The 19,518-nt window shown below is 32.5% G+C and overlaps 1 long non-coding RNA gene across 1 annotated transcript; it reads left to right on the top strand.

Moving 5' to 3' along the window:
• The first annotated feature begins 1 nt into the window (after position 1).
• On the top strand, positions 2 to 2,198 carry LOC129312531 (uncharacterized). Its single transcript, XR_008593607.1, has 3 exons — positions 2 to 628; positions 754 to 798; positions 2,006 to 2,198. It is a non-coding gene; the product is annotated as an uncharacterized LOC129312531 (long non-coding RNA).
• Positions 2,199 to 19,518: the final 17,320 nt, after the last annotated feature.

Here is a 19,518-nt window from a genome sequence, read left to right as displayed (position 1 = left end):
TCCAGAATTTTATTTCCACTCTTTTCTTTGAATTTTGATTTGTGATGATGAGCCAAATTCCTTCCAACTAATCAAAGAAATCTATGTAACATAACATATTTAGTAAGCAAAAAAAATGCTTTCTATAAAGAAAAACATTTTTTCATGTAACAGACTTTGCTTTATTTACCGACTCCTTTTCCATGTTCTTTTCATGAGAGCTATTACAAAGGGAGAATCACATTTAAAGATCTTTCAAAAAAATTATTCATAAATAATAACTATTTCATTCGAGAAAAAATAAGTGATGTTCCAATTTTAATAACAATCTATTTTGTATTAATCTCTGTCTATAAATAATTTTTTTGAGGGGTTTTAGATGCGATTCTCCCTGTTACAAACATGCACAAGCTAGTAATACGCTTCATCTTTGAAATGTAGCTACTTTTAACTTCTTCTTCTTCTTGGTTTTTTTTTTTTTTTTGGCTAGTTATAGCTAGAGTCTTTGGGTGAACAGGTCTTCCCAACAAAGGTTACGATGACGAAGATGAGGATGATGATGAAGATGGGTTTACGAGGGGGAATAATATTAAGGAAGATTTAGAAAGTGGGAAAAACAAGTTCAACAAACCCATCTCACCATCTCCAGGTACGTGCCTAGTACTCGTCAATACAATCTGTTTTCTGTAGTTTATTATGCTTAATTAATTATCACTTATCATCAACAAAACACGAACTTCTTCATATTAATTAAGTCTCCTATATATGTTGCAGTTTCTTCCAAGATCTATTATGCTTTCTGGAAACTTGTGGCCAAAGGTGAGCATCACGTTTCACTTTTGCAATTTTTACTGTATATATTAAAAAATAATAATAGTTGAAAGTCAAACAGGTAGGTAATTTTTTTTATTGACCTTCAAAACAGGGAGGTAACTACTCCAATTAACTAATTTTATAGATTTTAAGAAACGTTAGTTGATACTCTTAAATTTGTAAAAAAGACAATCAGCTACTGTTGTTCAAAATATAGGACACTTTGTTAAAAATCAATAGCATTAAATTCTTTTTTTGACAAGTTCTATTATTAATTACATTGTCGAGAGAGATTATATAAGAAAAAAAATTAGCCTTTGGTTTGAATGGAGAAAAAAATAAGAAGAAAATAATACTAGAGAAGACAGTAGCAAAAATATAAAAATTTACTATTTTTGTTAGTTTTCCCTCAAACCATTCTTTTTTAATTTTCCTCTTATTTTTCTCTCCATCCAAACTAAACACAGGTAACTAAGATGGATTGATTTTAACTAGAAGTATTGGAAAGTAGAGATAACTTTTTATTATTTTAGTGACACAGATCACTTTTAACTATTTTTCTTAATATTTATAAAGATAGTTTAAAAGTGTTCTATTCTGGTGTCATTACATAGTTCTAGATGTAATTCAAATATTTTTCTTGATATAATTATTAGGAATAATATAATTTAGTCGATCCTTAAATTTTCTTAGTTATCAATCAATTTAGTCCTTAAATTTTGACTCAATATAATTTAATTTTTGTAATTTATAATTGATTTAAAAAAACTATAAGAATTGAGTTGTATCAAGTTAGAAAACTATAAAGACAATTCAGTTATTTCAAATCAAAGTTCAGAAATTAGATTAATAATTGATGACAAGTCCAAGGACCAAATAAAGAATCGGAACTACTTTTCTTTGCTTAATATAAGATGCACCTAATACTTACTCTCTCTCTTAAAAAATACAAGACATTTTTAATTAAATTTTATTTCTAATAAATAAATTAATTATTTTTAAATTAATACTATCTTTACATATTTATTCCTATTTAATAGGGTGTTTCACTTAAAAATAAATATTAATTATTTATTAATTAAGGGCATTTGTATAAAAAACACATCAATTACACATTAAATTAAATACTAAAAATAGGGAGTACTAATTATTTACAAGAAAACTGTTGGTAAAAAAGTAATTATAAGAAAATTAAATGTGTGAATATCTGTAGAATGGGACAGTGTGAAAGAAATTTGGAAGAAGAAGAAGCAAAACATGCAAGCAAAGGAGGTAGCTGACTTCTCAGTGAACATAGATGACTCATGGACCAACACAAAACATGGAGATCCCCGAACAGAGGTTGTCTTGCCGGTGATTCAACCGTCCAATGTTGCTGCCACAAGGAAGGCCATGATCGACAAGACTAGCTCTGATGGGCCCCATGGCACAGGTGACATAACATTAATGGCAACGAAGCCTGAGGATGGTAATCATGAGCATGGTGACATAGAAGGAGCCCAATACTTCCAATCCAACGTACCTAAAGACCCATTGCAACATATTGGAGGTCCAATGACAAGAGCCCGAACCAAAGCTATGAAGCAAGCCTTGTTCAGTCTTGTGCAAGAAGTTCAAGAGCTTGGAGAGCATTGGGGCACTCCCCTCAAGTCCAAAGGAGAGCATCTATATGTGTATAATGTATTTAAGATCCAAACTCATGAAGAGTCAAGCCCAAGAGATGCAGACCTTAGCCCAATGCAAGGAAGACTACAAGTTGAGCCTCTTGCATGCAAGGAGACATGAAACCCTAGTAAAGAAGTCAAGAGTGGCGTGATTTCAAATCCTTTATGATCCCTTGATTGTCTCCTAAATTATTTCCTATTTTAATGGTCCTTTGATTTGATTTTCTATTTTGAGTCTAGTCAAAGGTTAGAATTAATTATAATATTAATTTCTAAATTTTGTAATCCCATAATTTTAGGATCACATCTCCTAAATTATGTGGCTAAATATTTTATCATTATTTCTCCTTTTAGTATTAGGAAATTAGGGTTTTAATTTTAGGAAATATTTTTCTATAAGCCTATATAAATTAGGCATGCTCCCTATTGTAAACAACACAGAAGTTGAATGAAATTATTCATTTTAGAGTTTATAACTCTTGTGAGCCTTAGTGCTTTGTGGTGGTATCCCGTGTGAGAAACCGACGTGATCAAGAGCGTGATCAACTCTTGTGGTGTCTTCGAAGGTTGAGGTTCCTAGAGGCAGGTGCTCTAGAGGATCTTCTCCTTGATCATTATCCTATTGTTTACTTCATACCTTTCTTTATTTCCGTCATAAATTTCGTCCCTTTCTTTTTTTTGTTCTTGTGTTTTTATTGTTTCAGGGTTCTGTCCCTAAACTAGCACGATTCTGCTTCCGCGTCCCTATCAGATTGGCATCAGAGCTTTGGTTGCTAGTTTTGGTTTAAATTCTTGTCCTTCCTTCTTCTTTTTCATCTTGAGTTATTTTTTTTTGTGATCATCTCTTATCTACCCCATCTACTTCTATCTTTTGGTTTTTCTCTTCTTCATCTTTGTGACTTTTTATCTTATGTGAGTTTTCATTTTATTAGCCTTCTAAAAAAAAAAGAAAAAAAATACCTAGAAATTCGTGCAAAAAAAAAAAGGCAAAAAAAAAGTGTTAGTGTGTTGAGAAAAAAAAAGAGAAAAAAAAATCCGAAAATTCAAAAAAAAAATTTACAAAAAAATATATTGCTGTGAGTTATGACTGTAGAAAAAGGCTATTCTTGAACTCCAAGTCACCAAGAGGTTACTTAAAGAGAAAAGTCAACTTGGGTGATAAGAAAGTCTTTTACGTTGATCACTTTCTTATTTTTTATTTTTGGTAGCACTTTTCAAATTCTCTACTCTCTTATTTGCTATTTGTGCTACTCTCTTATTTTATTTAGTTTTTTTTATTTTTGTCTTTGAGTATTTGACTCTTTGACTTTTATTTCTTTCTTTCTTATTTTTTGTTGTCACGTGTGGTTTTTCCTTTAACAAGCTTAATTTTATTTGAAAATTTTGCTTTCCTATTTGTTTCAAAATTGCAAAAAAAAAAATCCTCTTTTCACCTTGTGCTTGTTTTCTAGTTTCCTTAATTTAGAAGATATTCACTTGATTGTTCCTTAGTTTCTTGATTTGTGGGTTTCACCATTGGATTCTATCCACAAGCTTAGTGAGTGGTAAAAGGCAAGTGTGTTTTTCATTATTAAAAAAAAAAAGAAAGCCATTACTTTTTTTTTTGTGAATCACGAGTGACTTTATCTTGAGAGTAAACACGTGAGTTTGTGTGTGTGAGGACCTATTTTTATCTTATATGGTTTCTAGTGCTTCTGTGAACATGAGTAACAAGGATGAATCCCCTAGTATTGATATGAACTCTGTTTTAGAACTTATCAAAACACAGTTGCAGCAGTTTCGCTTGGAACTTGATCATAGGTTCCATAAAGAGGATAAAGATGAGCCGGAGACTTCCTCTTCTAAAGGAAAGAAGCATAAGATCCCCAGCGATGATGAGGAGTATGAAGAACCCCCTTCTCCTAAGGGAAAGAAATCCTCAAAGCGTGGTGTTGACTTACCGGACCAAAAAGTAAAGTATCCTTCATTCAAGGGTAGTAACAATCCAGAAAAATACCTTGATTGGGAAATGAAGATGGACCAAATCTTCATGACTCTTGATTTGTCTGAGTCAAGGAAGGTAAAAACTGCTTCTTTGAATTTCACTGACTATGCTGTTTATTGGTGGCAAGATTTACAGTACAAAAGAAGCCAACTTGGGAAAAAGCCTATTAAAACGTGGGAGAAGCTTAAAAGGTACTTGAGAAAGGCTTATGTCCCCAGCTACTACTATACAGAGCTGAATAGAAAATTGAGAATGTTTTCTCAAGGATCTATGACAGTGGAGGAGTATGTGCATGAGTTGAATATCTTGAAGTTTCGTGCAAACATTCAAGAAAATGAACGTGAAGCAATGTCAAGAATTATGGATGGCTTGAGGCCAGAGTTGAGAGATAAGCTTGACTTGTACACTTTTGTGGACAAGGAAGAGCTCATACACAAGGCTATAAAGTTGGAGCAGAGAAATAAGAACAAACGTTCCAAGTCCTCTTGGAAAGACTCCAAGACAACTCCTAAATGGAAGGATTCCAAAGCCAAAGATACATCCCAGGCCAAGGAAGAAATAAAGACCAAGTATGAGGGTAAAACTTCTAACCCTAAACCTTCTTCTTATTCATCTAACACTTCTCCTATTAAGTGTTTCAAATGTCATGGTGTGGGCCACATGGCGAGAGATTGTAGCAATAAAAGGGTTATGATCTTGAGAGATGATGGTGGCTATGATAGTGTGCATGAAAGTGATAAAGATGATGCTGATAATGTTGATGATGATTCTACCTCCCATGAATCAAATGATGAGCTTGAATGCAATGGTGTAGTTGACTCTATCTTGGTGGCAAGAAGAGCTCTCAATATTCAACCAAAGGAGGATGATGAACATGAGCAACGCGAGCATATTTTTCACACTAGATGCTTCATCAAAGAGAAAGTGTGTAGCATGGTAATTGATGGTGGTAGTTGCACTAACGTCGCTAGCACTTTACTTGTAGATAAATTATCTTTACCTTTAATTCCACACCTAAGCCCTACAAATTGCAATGGTTGAATGATTCTGCTGAAATTAGGGTTTCTAAGCAAGTGTTGATTACTTTCTCTGTTGGAGTTTATACTTGTGATGTATTATGTGATGTAGCCCCTATGCTTGCTGGACACTTGTTATTAGGTAGGCCTTGGCAGTTTGATAGTAAGGCTACTCATGATGGTTTTAGAAATTGTTACAAGGTGCCTTTTAAAGGCAAGACTGTTGTATTAAATCCTCTTAGGCCCATCCAAGCCTATGAAGATCAACTAAAGATTACTCAAGATTACAAGCAAAGGAGAGATCTCCTTGATTGTGGCATGAGTGAGAGAAAAAGAAAGAGAGTATTACTTTACTTGAAAATCAATCAAAAGAGAGGAAAAAGAGTGGTGAGAAGGTGAGAAAAGAAAAAAATAGAATGGTGGGAGTGAAGGAAAATAGTGAAAAAAAATATTATTGTGTGGGAAAAGTAAGATTCAAGAGGCTTTGATGAGTGAGCAAGCTCTTATTGTAATTCCCAAGAATATTTATTTTTCTACTAATACTTTTGACCCCACTTTGCCTTCTAGTGTTGTCTCTTTGTTGCAGGATTATAGAGATCTATTCCCTGATGAAATTCCTGATGGACTTCCTCCCTTAAGAGGAATTGAGCATAGGATAGATTTCTTGCCTGGAGCTGCTATTCCAAACAAGCCTGCTTATAGGGCTAACCCTGAAGAGACTAAGGAGATCCAGCGCCAAGTAGAGGAATTGATGATGAAAGGCTTTGTGCGTGAGAGCCTTAGCCCTTGTGCTGTCCCTGTATCTTGGTGCCAAAAAAAGACGGATCTTGGAGGATGTGTGTTGATTGTAGAGCAATCAACAAAATCACTGTAAAGTATCGTTACCCTATCCCTAGACTTGATGATATGCTTGATGAATTACATGGTGCTTCTATCTTTTCTAAAATTGATCTTAGAAGTGGTTATCATCAAATTCGTATGAAAGAGGGTGATGAATGGAAAACTGCCTTTAAAACTAAATTTGGATTATACGAATGGTTAGTTATGCCTTTTGGTTTGACTAATGCTCCTAGCACTTTTATGGCATTAATGAATCATGTTTTTAGAAAGTTTATAGGCAAGTTTGTTGTGGTTTACTTTGATGATATTTTGATTTATAGTAAATCTTTGACTGATCATATGAATCATCTTAAAAATGTGTTTGACATCTTGAGGGAATATAAATTATATGCTAATTTTCAAAAGTGTTTCTTTTGTATGGACTCTGTTATCTTTTTGGGATTTGTTGTTGGATCACAGGGAATTCGTGTAGATGAGGAGAAAGTTAAGGCTATTCGTGAATGGCCAACCCCTAAGAATGCAAGTGAAGTGAGAAGCTTCCATGGCTTAGCAAGCTTCTATAGGAGATTTGTTAGGGATTTCTCTAGCATTGCTGCCCCTCTTAATGAACTTGTTAAGAAGAATGCGACCTTTAAATGGGATAAAACACAAGAAAGGGCCTTCCAAACCCTAAAGGATAAATTGACTAATGCCCCTTTACTTGTTTTGCCTAATTTCTCTAAAGCATTTGAAATTCAATGTGATGCTTCTGGTATTGGTATAGGTGCTGTTTTAATGCAGGATTCTAAGCCCATAGCTTACTTCAGTGAAAAGCTTCACGGCGCAGCTTTGAATTATTCCACCTATGACAAAGAGCTTTATGCTCTAAAGAGGGCCTTAGAAACATGGCAACATTATTTATGGCCCAAGGAATTCATCATTCATTCTGATCATGAAAGTTTAAAATTTCTCAAGTCTCAAGGTAAGTTAAACAAGAGACATGCTCGCTGGATGGAATTTATTGAAACCTTTCCTTATGTGATTAAGCATAAGCAAGGTAAAGAAAATATCGTTGCTGATGCCTTATCTCGAAGGTATACATTACTTTCCTATGTGCATGCTCAATTGCTTGGTTTTGAGATTCTAAAAGATCTTTATAAAACTGATCCTGATTTTGAAAATATTTGGAAATCTTGTGAAAATCATGGATCTGGTGATTTCTTTAAATTTGATGGATTTCTTTTTAAGAAAAATAAATTATGCATTCCTATTTGTTCTATGCGTGAGTTGCTTACTAAGGAAGCACATAGTGGTGGTTTGATGGGACACTTTGGTGTAGATAAAACTTTGGCTATTTTGTCTGATCATTTCTTTTGGCCTCACATGCGGAAAGATGTCATATCTGTTTGTGATAAATGCATTAAATGTAGACAGGCAAAATCTAAGATCCAACCTCATGGACTTTACTCTCCTTTACCCGTCCCCTCTCACCCTTGGGAACATATCTCTATGGATTTTGTAATTGGATTGCCTAAATCTTCTGCAGGCAAAGATTCCATATTTGTTGTTGTTGATAGGTTCTCTAAGATGGCACACTTTATTGCTTGTGCTAAGACTAATGATGCTGTTAACATTGCTGACTTATTCTTTAAAGAGATTGTTCGTTTGCATGGTTTACCTAAGACTATTGTGAGTGACAGAGATGTGAAGTTTCTTAGTCATTTCTGGCGTACCCTATGGCATAAATTAGGGACTAAGTTACTTTTTTCCACTACTGCCCATCCACAAACTGATGGTCAAACTGAGGTAGTTAACAGAACTATGACTACATTATTAAGAGCAATAATTCAGAAGAATTTGAAGAATTGGGTGAATTGTTTACCTCATATTGAATTTGCTTACAACAGGGCTGTTCATTCTTCTACTTCTTATTCTCCATTTGAAATTGTTTATGGTTTCAATCCATTATCTCCTATTGATATTTTACCTTTGCCTTTCTCTGAGCATGCTAACACTGATGGCAAGGAAAAAGCTAAGTTTGTGCAGGACTTACATGCTAAGGTTAAAGCAAATATAGAGCGAAAGAATGAGCAATATGCCAAGCAAGCTAATAAAGGCAGGAGACGTGTGATCTTTGAGCCTGGAGATTGGGTTTGGTTACATTTAAGGAAAGAGAGATTTCCTAATCAAAGGAAGTCCAAACTTCAAGCTCGAGGAGATGGACCTTTTCAAGTTTTGGAAAGAATTAATGATAATGCTTACAAGATTGATTTGCCTAGCTCTTATGGCAATGTTAGTGCCACATTTAATGTTTCTGATTTATCTTTATATGATTCTGCAGATTCGAGGACGAATCCTTTCCAACTGGGAGGGAATGATGGGCCCCATGGCACAGGTGACATAACATTAATGGCAACGAAGCTTGAGGATGGTAATCATGAGCATGGTGACATAGAAGGAGCCCAATACTTCCAATCCAACGTACCTAAAGACCCATTGCAACATATTGGAGGTCCAATGACAAGAGCCCGAACCAAAGCTATGAAGCAAGCCTTGTTCAGTCTTGTGCAAGAAGTTCAAGAGCTTGGAGAGCATTGGGGCACTCCCCTCAAGTCCAAAGGAGAGCATCTATATGTGTATAATGTATTTAAGATCCAAACTCATGAAGAGTCAAGCCCAAGAGATGCAGACCTTAGCCCAATGCAAGGAAGACTACAAGTTGAGCCTCTTGCATGCAAGGAGACATGAAACCCTAGTAAAGAAGTCAAGAGTGGTGTGATTTCAAATCCTTTATGATCCCTTGATTGTCTCCTAAATTATTTCCTATTTTAATGGTCCTTTGATTTGATTTTCTATTTTGAGTCTAGTCAAAGGTTAGAATTAATTATAATATTAATTTCTAAATTTTGTAATCCCATAATTTTAGGATCACATCTCCTAAATTATGTGGCTAAATATTTTATCATTATTTCTCCTTTTAGTATTAGGAAATTAGGGTTTTAATTTTAGGAAATATTTTTCTATAAGCCTATATAAATTAGGCATGCTCCCTATTGTAAACAACACAGAAGTTGAATGAAATTATTCATTTTAGAGTTTATAACTCTTGTGAGCCTTAGTGCTTTGTGGTGGTATCCCGTGTGAGAAACCGACGTGATCAAGAGCGTGATCAACTCTTGTGGTGTCTTCGAAGGTTGAGGTTCCTAGAGGCAGGTGCTCTAGAGGATCTTCTCCTTGATCATTATCCTATTGTTTACTTCATACCTTTCTTTATTTCCGTCATAAATTTCGTCCCTTTCTTTTTTTTGTTCTTGTGTTTTTGTTGTTTCAGGGTTCTGTCCCTAAACTAGCACGATTCTGCTTCCGCGTCCCTATCAAGCTCCTTCCTCAAACACGTCAAATGTAATGACTACACGCTATTGCTTTTGGAAGCCAGCACTGGCATCGTTGAGATCATCGAGATAATCATTGACGTTCATCCAGACGCCGTCTCCCACGTTAGCCAACACGACGAGCAGAACGTGCTTCACGTCGCGGTCAAGCATCGTCAGAAGAAGATCTATAAGCTCCTTAAGAAATATAAAGTCCACAGAGGCTTGGGATCTTAGATCGCTACCCATAATCGCACTCTGTTGCACCAAGTTGCGAGGATGGACTATTACGATGGAGGAAACCAACTTGGTGTCGTCTTTCAACTTCAAGAAGAGATCCGTTGGTTCGAGGTAATTATTAACCAAACCTTTGGTTGATCTGTGTTGTTGGAGTTTAACTATCAGCCGTGAAATGTCTGTGGCACAAAAGACCCATAAATTCAATATTTTTATGGTGTTGCCTTCCATTGGTTCGAAATTGTTAGGTTCTGCAAGAAATAGAAATGACTTTGAGCATTGAGGCTTTGAGGTTAGACCAAATATTTTAACATGTCTATAAATGTGATGAGATAGCATTATAGGCTAGGTGGAGATATCACTACCATGGAAAAAAGTACATATGAATGAGATTGATACTATATTTCAATTCAAAATCATAAATATTGAGTCTGGATCTTGGGACTTTTGCAGATATAATTCACCTTATAAAACTAAACTAACCAAACAGCTTAATATTTATTATATTTTGCATAGTTGAATTATTATATTTGTCAATAATATACCCCATGTAATTTTTCAAATTTTCAATGATAAATTTTTTGTATTTCAAATGTGAATCGGCCATACTTTCAAATTTTTAAAAATTTGATCCATATTTTGTTAACATAGGATTTTTCTGGGCCAATAAGCCAATTTACCCAAGTCTTTTTTAGTTATATGTGAATTTCTTTCTTCCCATCCAAATATTTAAGAATTTCTGTATATATTGGAATTGCAATCATCACCAGCTTCTAAACAAGAAAAAGTAATATATCTCATGAAGCTAATTTACGCGCGCACACACAAAAGAGCTAACTATTATTGCATATGTATGTATTTGCAAAGAGTGAAGAAGATAGTACCTTGTCCTTACCAGTTGTTTTGTAATGACGATAAGTTAACAGCAAGAGAGCTTTTTGATTTAGAACACTTAGAAATGCTCAAGGAAGCCCAAGAGTGGATCAAGGGGACAGCTTAGTCCTGCTCCGCCGTGTTAGTCCTCATCGCCACTGTGGTCTTCGCAGCGGCCTACACTGTCCCAGGTGGCACCGACAACCATGGCATCCCTGTCTTCCTCAACTCTCCTCTCTTCCTCTTCTTCACCATCATGGACGTCGTAGGGCTCGCAAGCTCACTGGTCTCAGTAATGCTGTTCCTCTCAATCCTTACGTCACCGTTTCAAATGCAAGAGTTCTATAAATCTCTGCCTATAAAACTCACAATGGGCTTCACGTTGTTGTTCATATCGTCGACGACGATGATGCTGGCTTTCGGGTCAACCATTTTGCTGACGATTAGGATGGAGAACAAGAAATGGAGTTCAAGTTTGATTTACAGTGTCATGTTCTTCCCTGTGACTCTGTTTGGGCTGACTCAATTTCCCATTGTCATGGCCTTGAAGCATAGAATGAAGAGGCGATGGAAGAATCTCAAGAAGATTATCCCAAATGACGTAATTACCACCATGTCCACAATGCCTACCTGCAAAAGAGATCATTCAAAATACTTATAAGTAAATATATATATATATATATATATACATATATATATATATATATGGAGATATGCTTAAGCTTAATTTGGTGCTTTGGATTGGCTTGGTGTAACTTTATAAGTTTGTTGTGTTAAGTCTCTGGGTACGTGGCTTGTGTTATAGTATCATTTCCATGTTTTTTTGATAATTATGTCTTTCTAATAAGGTGGATTTTTGTGAATTTGGTCATGGTGAGTAGTGCAAGTACACTTAATTAAGGAGTGTCCCATGCGGCTTATTAACAATTGTTTGATTAATTGAACAACTTTAGAAATTTTGTCATATAATACTTATAAATAATCAAAATTTAAATTTTGGAGGGGGACAATATATGTGGGGAATGTTCTGATCATGAGACTTGTTTTGAATATTTGGGAAAAAATTTATCTTGAGAATTTTCAAATACTAATAAAATCTAACTGATTGTAATTGAAAGACTCATTAAGTGAGTGTATTTAGGTCACTCACCTAATTCAAATCCAATTTTTGTGCAATTAAATGTCATAATACTTTCTTGGGATCATAATATAAGTCATTATTAATTAATTTATGTTTTTCAAAAAGAAGTTAGTTAAAATCTTGACTTTTAAAAATTTTTGATATCTTTCCAATCAATAAATGTAACATATGGCTTGTTCAAAATACCTTCATTATTAATTACTCCCTCCATTTCTATTTGTAAGAGAAAAAAACTGTATTATACAATTTAAAAAAGCTAATTAATCATAATAATTATATCTGAAAATAAAAAAATTAGACTAAAATATCCTATATTAATCAACATAAGCACACATTAATTATTTTTGTTAATATAAATTACGAGGGGTGATTTAGAAATATATACTAAATGCTTATTGAAATAGGTTATTTTGATTATATAAAAAAATAAGTAAAATGTGATAGTTTTGCTACAAATAGAAACAGAGGAGTTCTCAATAAAGTAAGGGTGTAATTGAAAATATATATATATATATATATATATATAACATCTACCTAATGTCTTATATCTTGGACTAAATAATATAGAAAATTACTTATATTATAATTTAGAGGGAGTACTCATTTACATTTTCATCAAATTTCATGTACATATGTGCATGAAATTTTATTCTTTTTTGATAGGATGTGAAATTTTATTCTTGTATTACATGAAATTTTAAAAACGATATATATTTTTCATGTTTAATTATAAATTTTATATTTTATCTTGATTTGAATTTTTTTCTGTAACTATTTAATCGGGTCAGGTTCAAACTATTGTTGAATCTAATTAAAAATAGTTCTCCTAAATACTATTTTTTTTTTTTTTTTGTATTCACATGAAGTGGAACCAACTGAGGATTAAGTATGGTGAGACTATTCGCCGATCGTGGACCCCTGGTCATAGCAGCCGACGTCCAAGATGAACTGGGTCAACAAGTCGCCGCTTCCATAGCTTCCGCGGCAACGCTAGAATACTAGAACCATTAATCCAGCATCCTGGATCTTGATTTGAATGGACTCGACAACATCATGGCTATAAACTTTTGAGGTGTCGTTGCGACAATCAAAGCACGCCACTTGTACAATGGTTGAAAGGAAGATTTGCCACCATTGTTGGGCTTGTTCTGGGACTGCTGCAGTCTGTGTTTTGGGAGCTAAGGATTTTATGGGATTAGGGTGAATTGCGTCTCTCCTTTTGGAAGATTTGCCACTATTGTTTGAGTCTTTTCCCTTCTCCCTGTTGCATGAATAATTAGGCGAAATTGAATCGAGAAAGACCGTGAGATGGAGTAGATGGGTTTGCATTGGCAAGAGGGGTTGCCACTAAGATGGTCAAAAGGTCATATTTCACACCTTTGAAGCCAAGTCAAAAAATTTTTGGGACCCACATATTGCCACATCATTAGATAACTAGGGAAGTTCACAGCTGGGTGATAAAAGGACATTTTTGGACCTTAAAAAATTACTTCAAGAATAAAATTGCCTCACTTAAGAGTATAAGGAGTCCAGCGCTCTTAAAAAATAAGTACATATATAAAATTGAACCTTAACCCATTTTAATTTGGAGCATATATTTATTATTTTCTTATTTTATATTTTAATTCCTTATTGTTAATTGCAAAATTATCCACATTTTGGGAATCAAGGTCCTCATGCCTACAGAAGCCAAATTCAAGGGCCACTAGTTTGGCGGGAGGCTTGCATTTGAAGTGTATAACACTTGTGAGAATGATTGTTTAGCTAAACATATATTTTCTCTAGTCTTATTTATAAGTCACTTTTAATATGTTTTATAAAAATTAAGAAAAATCTCAAACATCATTAACTTTGTCTTAAAATTTAATAAGTTTTCATCTTTACCTCTAATAAATGTACTTAAATTTCATTAGTAATATTTTTATTTAAAACATTTAATAAGGGCAAAAATATAAAGAGGAGTATTGAGAATTGATAAGTGCCCTATAAATAAAACTAAATTTTTTCTTCTCTCTCTCCTTTATAAATAGAACCAGAGGAGTAACCTTCAAGATTGTTGAAAAATTTAATTTGACATGTTAAACTTTGTTACAGTATGTTTGGTTCATTAATTTACTATTCATGATCTTGTATGATGCAACAATTCAGGACTTCAGCAGCATTAATTTGATTAGGCATGTGGATATTTTATATTTTTTTTTCTCTTTTTGCTTTGTGCAATAATGTCTAAATATTGAATGTGAGAATTTTCTGTAGCATTCTTATATTCATTCACTTATATTTAATTGTAACTTGTAAGAATTAACCTATGACGACCAAATCTACTTATCACCCTACAACTTTTGTTCGTACATTTCAAAAACGGAACTAATATGTAATAATACCTTTCAAAGACAAACTAAAAATAAATCATACATAAGAAAAGATTATTAATAAAAAAGTTTGGTGCAAAAATATAATGTAACTATCTTGTTATATACTCAAATTTATTAATAATTGAGTTCACGTTACCCTCATAAAAATATTTTTTAATAACAATAATTAATAACCAATGATAGAAGTTTTTTTGGGAGAGCTGTGGCCCAAGAATACTCGAATATGATCAAATGAAATAGCCATATAAAAAACATTAAAAATTTAAGTTTGTTTAGTTTTGTTCTTATTTTTTTGTTTTCAAATACTGTTTATAAATAAATTTTTTAAAAAATTATTTTTCAAAATAAAACAAAATAAAAATTCGCATAATTATATTAATTTGAAAATAATTTTAGAGTTAAAGAAAAAAAGAACAACAGTGATGGTTGACAGTAATTAATAATGATGATCTATGGTAATGGTTGGTATAGTTTATTACAATGATCAAATTATGTATTGTGGTTTAAAAATGAAAAAGAAAAAAAAACAGCTCTAAACTTTTTCCATTTCTTTGTTTTGAAAAACAAAAAAAAGTTTTGAAAACATTTAAATCTAAAATAATTAACCAAACAAACTTGTTTATTTTTCTTTTTTAAAAATAGAAAACAATTTTTTAAAAAAGAAAATAAATATGCTTTTTTTTTTGTTTTATTTCTAGACAATTCTTCTCCATTGTGGTCGACCGGTGGATCCAAATCGGAGACAGCTTCTGATGATTCACATGACGTATGCTCGACAGTTGAATGATCTGCGCAAAGTCATGCTTAGCAATTAGCCTTTGTTTCCTAGCTTCATTCATATTATGTTTTTACTATGTGGAAAAAGTAATCTTCTTCGTTTCTAAACTATTTATTGGATCAACGGTTTACTTTAATTGAGATTAGAAGTAAGCAAGAGAACAATCACAAATGTTCGTTGATATATGGCCAGGAACTAAGACAAGGATTCGGCCAGTGACTTTATAACCTAGTGATATATAAGCTCATCTATAAATGAGAGGTTGTGGGTTTGATATCGCTAATAATCTTAAACTGTTAGTGCTTGCCTCACTAATTAAAAAAAAAAAAAAGCATGAATTCATAATCACTCAATAACTACCTTGAGATGTTAAAAAAACAAAAAATTACTAAATGAATGAATGGATTTAAATAATTGAAATTTGAAATCAAGGATTTAGACTATACAAATTTTGCATGTGTTTTCATCACCAACTTCAAAGATAGTTAACTATACAAATTCCAAAAACTAAATTAGAAAAGTTGAAGGAAAGAAGAAAGAAGGAAAATTGTATTTATTTTCTCACTTCCAATTAATATTTTAAAAATCGGACTGGACGACAAACTAAAAAGGTGAATGGATCATAGTTCTTATAGTTTAACTGATTACAATAGTTGAACCAGTAATATAACAATTAAATAAAAATAATATTTAAATGAAAAACATAGGTCAAAACAGTCCAATCATTCTGAGTCCCGGGTTTTTATCTAAGTCTTCAAAAATCACCTGAGTCAAAGCGAGTCAACCTGGGTCAATTGCCAGAACGAGCCAAATTATTGAATAATAGCTTTCTTCTTTGAGTGACAATCCAACCGTCTGAGCTAGTCCAAGTCTGAAAACACTGCTTCCAAGTTCCAATAGAAGAAAATTGATAAACAAAAAAAAAACAAAAATTGAAGGAGAAGAAGGACAACACGTTAGATACATGTTCGTTGATGGTCATCTAATCAAACCAGTAGTGATCCGACCAACGAGAGGTATATATTAGATGGCCACCAACAAACACATATCCATGGTTGCTCTATATATAATACATTGTTGAACAAGGAGGAGGAGGAGGAGGAGGAGGAGCTCTTTTTTCAAATTCAAATGAAAAATGAAAAACCAAAGTTGGGTTTAAATAATAAGAGGCCTTTAATTCTATGAAAAGGGCATATGCTGAGGTTTATTCTTTTGGGAGCACATTGATTCTTCTAAATTCTAATATACTTTGTTTTCACGTCTCTTCTTCATTTTAGAATATAAAATAATATAAAATGTAAGGAAGGTTTGGTGGCCTAACTTTGTTGGTCATATTGCCTATTTGATGATGTTTGGTTTTCATGGACGAACAAAAAAGTCAAATATGTCGACTTAGTGACTGGTGAAGAAGAGTTAGAAGCTCTACTTTCTCTCTAGTTTCTTGAAGAGAAGGTTCATCTTCTTCCTTGATTCCTAGACTTGTTCTCCACCATCTGGTTTTGACCCATGAATACAAAGCCTCTACTTGATCCTAATTTCATTTTCTCAGCCCCTTCATCCCATGAAGAGATCATGAATCCTCCTGCATCTAAAGAAGAGATTGATTTACTAATAAGAAACATTTCAAAGCCAGACAATGAGATGTCTGACAAGGGTCCATAAATACAACAAAAGTTAGTAGTTTAGACTTAACATGACAGGCCTACTACATCTAAGAATCATCATGATTAACCAATAGACTCCAACAACTAATACAAATCAAAACAAATCAGCATCATTTCAAGGGATTAAAGTTCCTACATCTTACAAAGATTTGCTGATAGTTTACAATGGATGCTATGGGATGGATACAAGGAGAGATACAAGTCATAGAAATGAAGCTCTTGCCAAGGAATTGGATCAAGAACGTTCACCATCTGAAAGAACAAAAAATGGATTAGACCTAGCTCTCCAGATCTCTAATGAAAAATGGAAAAAAAATGTTTGCCTTGGATGGATGCTATAGTCATCAATACTCTAGGTTTATATCTCAATCCTAAATCTATCAAGCCTAGGTTAGTAAAGATGTGGCAACCAAAAGATTTTGAATTAAAAGATCTTGTCAATAGCTACTACATTATTAGAACTAAGGATCAATTTGCTTATGGTAAAATACTCAATATAATGGTGGCCCTTGGACAATCTTTGGTCACTGTATCCTTAGGCAACACTATTGTCCTAGTTTCATCTAAATTCTAATATTTTAGGTTAAACTGCTCTATGGATTAGACTCATTAATATCCCAATATAATGCTATGATAAAAAGATAGTTTGGAGATTAGGAAATTGCATAGGAAAAACACTAAAATTGGACTCCAATTCGCTATCTGAATCTAATTTCAAAGATGAGCAAGGGAAGATAGAAAGGGAAAAATTTGTGAGGAATAGTGTTGAAGAAGTGGATCTAAAAAAAAAAAAAAAAGGTTCCCAAGCTTCTAACCAAGAATGAACTTTATAACGTGGAATACAAAAGTTTGAATTTGATTTGCTTTGGATGTGGTTGTTACGGACATAGGAAAAACAACTGCCCTCACCATTCAAAGAACAAAAATGAGGATGTAAACAAAAATGTGAAAAATTATAACAAATGCTTATTGAGATATGTGATTTTACTTGTAAATAAAAAATAAATAACAAGTGGCAGTTGATAAAGAAAAACAAGTAACAATTTCTCTTATGGAGAAAGTACGTTTTATTAGAGTTAAGAAAAACTTTAAAACTCATTAATTTTTTTTAAAAAATTTAAAAAGTTTTCATCTTGATCTTTATACTTCATTAATGTGTACTTTCTCTTCCCAACATTTAATGGGAATAAACAAATGTTGGACAAAAAATTAATGATAAGCCTTATAAATAAAACTTCACAAATTCTTTCATTTTTTACTTTATAAATAGAATCCAAGGGACTGTCATAATTTAAAACCTTAAATTTGGAGAGTGTGGTTACTATGCAATATTTTTAACTAAATGTTACTCCCTCCATCCTTATATATAAAATATTTTTAACCAAATTATACAAACTAATAAAAGTTGATTATTTAATTAAAAGCATAGCAACATTTTAATTTTGCCCTTATTTATTATAAATAAAAAATGAATTTTTTTAAAGTAAATTAATGAGAGTACCTATCTTTTTTTCTTTTCAATTTATTAAGGATATAATGGTCCATTCATTAAAAATATAATAACAGCCTCTTACAAATAGGGACAAAAAAAATTCTAGAAGACCTCTTATATATAAGGACCAAGGGAGTAGTAGTTAACAATAATCACACATAAATTGAGAATATGAGTTGGCTATGGAAATGATTGAAGTTACCTGCATGATGAGCAAAGTGAATTATTCTTCATGCTCTTTTCTTTTAGCAACGAATCCATTAAGGGAATATACTTCACGCTCCAATCAAAATTAAAAGACTCCTATTTTGTATGGGTGCATGAAGATTTTTTTTTTTTGAACGAAAAAGACTTTATTTTGAGTAATAGAAGAGTTCAATATTGTTTATGGTTATTCTAGGAAAAAGTTCATTCTATCAATTATCATATTGGTTCAGCATGACTTCCCTTTATTTTTAAAGTGATCTTTAAAATAATGACCCAACTTGATCGATATTCACTAATAGTGTTATTGTGCTTGTGAGATGGAGAGATCAATTATGATAATTGATGTATGAAGATAAATTCTTCTTAGTTTCTTTTTTAAAGTATTGAATTCTACTTTGAAAGTAATTATGTTTAGAATAAGTGATACACAAACAATCGATAGAGAACTCTTGGTCGGAACAAACAATATAAAATTGAACACAAACAATACACACACAACACACACACTCTCCTTATTATTCAATCCTTAATATAAGACACTTAGTATGATATTAATTATTCTCTCTGTTAAAAAATATAAGATATTTTTAACTGAATCTCACTCTCTAATAAAATAGTTACATATTTTCAAATGAACTCTATCTTTTCATATTTACCCCTATTAAACACCCTACAATAAATATAAAATCATTATCAATAGGGGACTTAAAAAAAAAGGCAATGATTATATTTCAAAAGACTAAAAATGCTTTACATTTTTGAACATTCAACTCTTCAAAAAATGCCTTACATTTTTTAATGAAAAAAGTATATTTTTTTTAATATTACCCCTATTAAAACTTATTAACTATAAGAGAAAGTGTAATGCATATTTAAAATTATTTTATTTAAATATGGGTAAAATTAAAAGTTTATTATATTTTCAGACAAAATTAGTTACTAAACCTCCTTTTTCTTGGTTTTGATGAGGTAATTAGAGATATCTTATAATAGAAATTGAAAGGAATATATATATAATACTCTCTCTGTCTCAAATTATATTTAAAAAAAATCTCATATACCAATAAAAATTTATTAAGTACACTCAATAACCTTTTTTTTTTAA

The sequence above is a fragment of the Prosopis cineraria genome, unplaced genomic scaffold, assembly GCF_029017545.1.
Source record: "Prosopis cineraria cultivar Desert tree isolate PC_DT_omini unplaced genomic scaffold, ASM2901754v1 PC6, whole genome shotgun sequence".
Taxonomy (NCBI): Eukaryota; Viridiplantae; Streptophyta; class Magnoliopsida; order Fabales; family Fabaceae; genus Prosopis; species Prosopis cineraria.
This window is presented reverse-complemented; position numbering and strand designations above follow the sequence as displayed.